The following is a 6,635-nucleotide window of genomic DNA, read 5'->3' on the forward strand; positions in this document are numbered from 1 at the left end:
TTAATGACAATATTTATTGTGACAAAGTACAAGGAGGTTTCGTGCTACTTACCAGCTCTCCTGCATCTGCTGGCCTCTGAAATCGGTGAACGCGATCAAATCTGTGCATCAATGCCATCGCTGCTGACTGCTGCTGCTCTATTCTCTCTCTACACTCTGATCTCTTGGATATGTGGATGACAATGAGGATGTATTTCCTTCATGGTCTATTTTATAGACTTCCCTAGCCCTAGCCCTAGCCCTCGTTTCCCGAGTCAGTCTTCATTATCCCATGACTCTGTCACTCTATCCTATCTGGTCAACCCTTTCTAGCCTTTCTTTCTTATCGAGAGATTGTCTGCGATCTTTTCAGACATTTTCATCCAATCTCTCGAGGGGGCATGTCATTCCCATCTTGGGGCAAGTTTGTATCAGTTCATATTATCTTCTTTGAAACAACGCGACAAGTTGCATTGTCTCAAAGAGGGGCAAAATGTAGACACCTAAAATTGTCCAGTCTAATTATCTAAGCCTAATTCTTCTATTAATTAAATAAATCTTTATTTTTTTAATTAATTCATTTATCCTCTTCTAGCCTTATTTCTCATTTAAATAAATTCATTTATTTATTTAAATTATCCTTTTCTTAAATTAAATAAATATCTTATTTATTTAATTGATCCCACTTCTACTATTAATTAAATAAATCTTTATTTATTTAATTAATTCATTAACCTTTTCTATCTATGACACATGTCATTCATCTCTTAATTCATACACTACCTACTCCTTTCATTATTTTATTATTTCTTTTACCTACCCTCTAATCATAGCTGACCATTTATCTTTTACACCTCTCAATCTTATCCCTCCATTTCTTATAGTGCCTTCTATATAAGGAGATGCTTCCTTCATTATCAACCCTAATCAATCTATGCATCCTAACTCACTATGCATTCAGCCCCAACTACGCTTTTGAACTTGAATATGCAATCAAGCCTACTTGCAACCACATTTCCGTTATTTGTTGAGCTCTTGTGCACATATAAAATCTGAGAGCAAATATATCAAGCAAGATCGATTGAGATAGGAAGAATGGAGATCCAAACCCTATCGGACATGTGATGGTATAATCTTTGTGATTTCATTTGATTTGCATTGTCTTAGGTAATCTTCATATGTTATGGTGGATCTTTGTTCTTGTTAGGATAGGGTTTTGTGGTTGAATTCATTTAGTCTTTCAATATTGTTAATCCACTTTCACCATATACAAACTCATATATATATTTAGATATTTCTAGACATGTGTAGCAATTTGGATAACTTGTGGAAATTTAGTTTTGTTGATGCATTTATTTTACGTTTTATACGTTGATTTTACATGTTTTATTCATCTATGTATTCATTTCATTTATATTTACACACATATATTTTTATTTAATTAGGTTGTTTGGATTCATCTAATTATGTTGACCTAAGGTGTTTTAAGTGGTCTTAAGGGCATTTAAGGGGATATTTGCGTCATTGATTCTTTTATATTTTTACACATGCATGGATTTGTTTTATTAATCTATGTACATTCATTTCATTTATATTTATACATATATTGTTTCATTTAATTATGTTGTTTTGATTCATCTAATTATGTTGTCCTAAGGTGTTTTAAGTGGTCTTAAGGGGATTTAAGGGGGTATTTAAGGGGATTGATTCTTTTATATTTTTACACATGCATGGATTTGTTTTATTCATCTATGTACATTCATTTCATTTATATTTGCACATATATTGTTTCATTTAATTATGTTGTTTGGATTCATCTAATTATGTTGTCCTAAGGTGTTCTAAGTGGTCTTAAGGGGATATTTAAGAGGATATTAAATTTTTGAAGTAAGTTCATTAAACATGTACATAAACTCTTAACTAAAATGAACAACTAAATTAGTTTAACAATAAACAAAGTTAAAATAGACATAAACACTTAACTTTCACATACACATGTACAATTAACTAGAACACTTAACTAAATTCAAATGACTTAGAGATTCTATCATTTAAACACTTAACTTTAAAATATGTAATCTATCTATATATAAACGTGCAAAGTAGTATGAAATGTAGATCCATCTAACACATACACATATATGTCTATGAAGTGTACATCTATCTAACACATACACACACACATGAAATATGGAAAATAAATATCTAATACACATACGCATATGAAATGTGTACAATACACATGTATGAAATGTCTAGTACACTTGTACAAATATATATGAAATGTCTATAAAATGTGCACACACACACACACATATAATGAATGGGTCACTCGGGGCCCTCTCCTGAAGCATGTCCCGATCCATGCGCCTGCAATAGAGTATGCACGCATAAAATCATACATTAAATATTTAATTTGAATGTACTAAAGTAAAATTTTTTAAGTAACATAGATTATGAGCATTTGTATGTAGACAAACGTACCTGTGAAGAGTCTCTAACATAACCACCATGTGTATGCAGAATTCTAGGACGTCTATGTGATGAGGAGCTCAACCAGCGTGATAGTGGTGCATCCTGCAATGTTGAAATTTTGTTACATATACATGTGTACACATATATTCATAACTTGCAAACTAACCCTTTAAAAATAGAACTTAAATATTTAAGATTCAATTAATTTAAAGTTATAATGTATGTACCTATGTCTCATGATGAACAGGGTCGGTGGCAATGTGCAAATCCTCAAACATCGCCCCCTGCGCCTGCAATATAAATTACACATGAACTTGAACATGTACATTATTTAAACATTCATTATTATTTAAATCTAATCTACTTGAACATGTACATGTACACGAGGTTGTAGATAAACATACCTCGGGGTCTCTAACACCTCCATCACGCGCATGCTGGACTCTAGAACGTTTGCAAGATGAATGGCTCATCTGGCGCAAAGCTCGCTCATCTTAGACAATGCACACATTTTGTTGGATATATATAATTTAAATCGCTCAAGAAATTATTTAATCAACACCTAGATATCCATTTAAATAGAACTTAAAAAAAATAAAAAATTTAAACTTTATATATACCTGTGTCTCTTGATGAACAGCTGGGTCAATGGCAGCATCCAAATCTCTATACATCGACCCTAACGTGATACCCTGGATAGTTCAAAAAATACAATCCAATATATATATATATAATTAATTTAATCTATGCAGTTCATGTATACAATCAAGTAGCTATATAAAATATCTAAATTAAAATTAGTAAATTATATATTATATAATTCATACCTCTCTTGCAACATGTAAGGGTCGTCCGATTCTACTGATGTCAGAATCATGCAAGGAGCCCACTGCAACATGACCCCCCTCACTGTCTGGCTCGATCAACTAAAAATATAGTATCAGGTACTGTGGCTCGATCAACTGATGTATAAATAGGAGGAGGTGTATCCTGACCAATTGTTGTATGCTAGGGCAGGGCAGTAGGATGTGCAATAGCAGTAGGCTGAGAATTTGTATGCTCACAACCACATCTAGATGCACCCGGTCTACCAAGTGCACGCCTAGAAAATGATGGGGCATCCTGTAGTGGGATCCCATGATCCATAGCAATGACCTGATATGCATCCAAGAGATCACTAGATATGTATGCGCTCATCTGCCATAAAGGATCTATGTCATGCATGCATGCAACATCCATCAACGATGGTATGTCTACTCGAACATATGGATCATCACTCGCTGATGCATCATGAATGCTAGTATGAGAGCGCAACAAATATCTACCCACTCGATCTGATGTCATCTCATCCACCTGTGTGGCTATAGTAGCAATACTGGAAAATATGGATTGTCGAGTGTCATCTGGCACACTATCTGCAACATGTGCTAGGTCCGCACTCTTGGGAAGAACCACAAGGTTTGGACCAATAAATGCCCATTTATTAACGGGCGGGTGTGCACCTAGTCGTCTAAACTTATTTGAAAAACTGCCCTTCCCTTGCCCAACATGTTTTGGAAAGTCAGTGTAATCAACATCATCCAACAAATGAAACTCTGCAAACAATTGTTTGCAGAAATAAAGGGGCAACTCATCCTTGTGGGGCCACCTATGATGAGTGGCTAACACATGTGTGACCCCTTAGGACCACATTTGATCCCTTGTGACACCATTTGGTTTTATGTGGTCCTAATAGGTCCTAAGGGGTGCACATGTGTCGCAAGGGGCCTTAAGTGGTCATAAGGGGTCACGCATGTGTTACCCCTTAGGACCACATATGGGCCCTTGCGACACCATTTGGTCTTATGTGGTCATAATAGGTCCTAAGGGGTGCACATGTGTAGCAAGGGGCCTTTAGTGGTCCTAATGGGTCATATAAAATAATTATATACTCCCGAGGATACATACATACATACATACATACATACATACATACATACACCTCAGGACATGCTATGAGGGGTCGTGTGTGGTCCTGAGGGGTCACACATGTGTTAGCATGTCCTAAGGTGTATGTATGTCCTAAGGCGTATATAATTATTTTATGTATATTTATGTATGTATGCACATATGTATTTATGAATGTGTATGTACATGTATGTGTGTATGTATGTATCCCAAACAACCATTCTTCCTTCACACACATCCTCATCACCCACTCCATCTCTTCCTTCTCTCCAAGATCCAAACCCCATGCCAATACCATATAAACAATATCAACACTAGTTTGATATTTGTGTTCTGCTAATTAATTCTTTAGCCAACGGTATGTCAATGATCTGCATGAAGATATGCTCATCAAATTTGAACAAACTACACATTCTCTTCTTTGCTGAAGTCCCTATAAAGGATAATTATTGTTTGGTTGTAATGAGAGAAAAAATTTCTTCCATGGTGTTCACAAACTTGCCACCCATTTGCAAAGACTCCTCTTTATCTCCACCTCAATGCACATTATGTTGAGAATCCACCTCTTCTATCTGATTTAAAAGCCACCAGCCTGCCATAATAAATGCTATGTTTGAATCATCATACCCATCTACCTTTGGTGTGTGTGGTCCACTTCATAGGCCCAAACACACATTCTAGAGATCCTCCTAGATCTCACAAGTCTGCCCATCATTAATAGACACCACCAACTTTGACAATGTGTCAGCTATTGTGTTTCCCTCCTATCTCACACGTGAGACTTTAAAATCTAGAAAGGAGTTTAATTTTTTTAATAATCTTGACATATTTGTTCATTTCTATGATGGGGCTTCATCTTTAGTGATAGAGTTAATAATAATGAATGAATCTCCCTCTAAGTGAAGTCTATTAACCTCTAATTTTTTTTCTAGTTTGATTGCTAAAAAAGTAGCATGAGCCTCTAGCTTCATTATTTGTCCCATTCATAGTTTTTTTTCTCACGAAAGCCACCACATCCCCATTCGAATCTCTTGCCAAATAATTAGCTCTAGATGGTCTCAAATTCCCCTTTGAGGCACCGTCAAAATTGACTCTAATCCATCCCTTATCAAGCTTATTCCACACTACCTCCATAGTACCACTCAAAGTCAGATCAACCTAGGAAGGCTCATGAACAAGCCAAATTTAATGAAAGGCCAACTCGGTTGAATAAAGCTATCCTCCTTGTTGAAGATGATTTTGGAAGGATCAATATAAGACACAATGACACTAACCAATTTAGATATTTTAGACTCAATCCTACCAAATACTTGATGAACAAGCTCCACTTTCTCCTAGAAAATCCTCCTATTTCTTTCCTTCCATATCTCCTAGATCATTGTTGATGGGCATATTGACCATATACAAGAGAAAATAAATTTCTTACTAAACAAAGGCCAACTTTGAAAGAGTTCATTCATAGTAGAAGGAAAGGGGAGGTTCCAACCACGCTTCCCTATAACAAACCTCCAACAATTATTAGCAAAATCACATTGCAATAAGAGATGGTCTAAAGTTTCAACATTTTCATTGCAAACACACATTTAAAGAGCCCCACAAAATAAAATTTTTGAAGTCTCTCCCTCGACAAATACTCTTCCTTGTAGAGCTAACCATGAAAAGGAACCAACCTTTGTTAGGTTATTCCAACATAACTTGTATGACCAATCTTCCTTAACCATCACAACTTTAAGCATATTATACCAAATTTTGATTGAATATTTACCTTCTTCTACCTCACACCAAATCACCTCATCATTTTCTTCTACAAGCATAAATTTCTGAGCTGACAAGATATGAAGCAACTATCTTTCCTCGTCAAGTTCTAACAATAACTCCCCAACAGACTTCCATTGCCACTCCTCTCTTCCATCAATTTGTCTTTTAACCATAAAATAAACCACTTTCTGCCTCCACAAGTCCTTAGTCTTCCATTTAATATTGTTATACCACTCATCCCCCACAAAATAGGAAAACCTTCCCATAAGTCTTCCCAAAAATTGGCTTTCTTCCCATCCCCAATCAACCAAGTAATATGATTAGTAATAACATGACGACATGACATCATAAACATCTATATTGCAAAGTCCCGAGGTGGTCCAATATGGTAAATATTATTTCTCTATCCTAATGATCCAATTATTTTGTAGCCAAAATTTTCACCCACATCTGCTTTGGATTACAATACATATTCC

This window comes from Cryptomeria japonica, chromosome 4 (assembly GCF_030272615.1).
Source record: "Cryptomeria japonica chromosome 4, Sugi_1.0, whole genome shotgun sequence".
Lineage (NCBI taxonomy): Eukaryota > Viridiplantae > Streptophyta > Pinopsida > Cupressales > Cupressaceae > Cryptomeria > Cryptomeria japonica.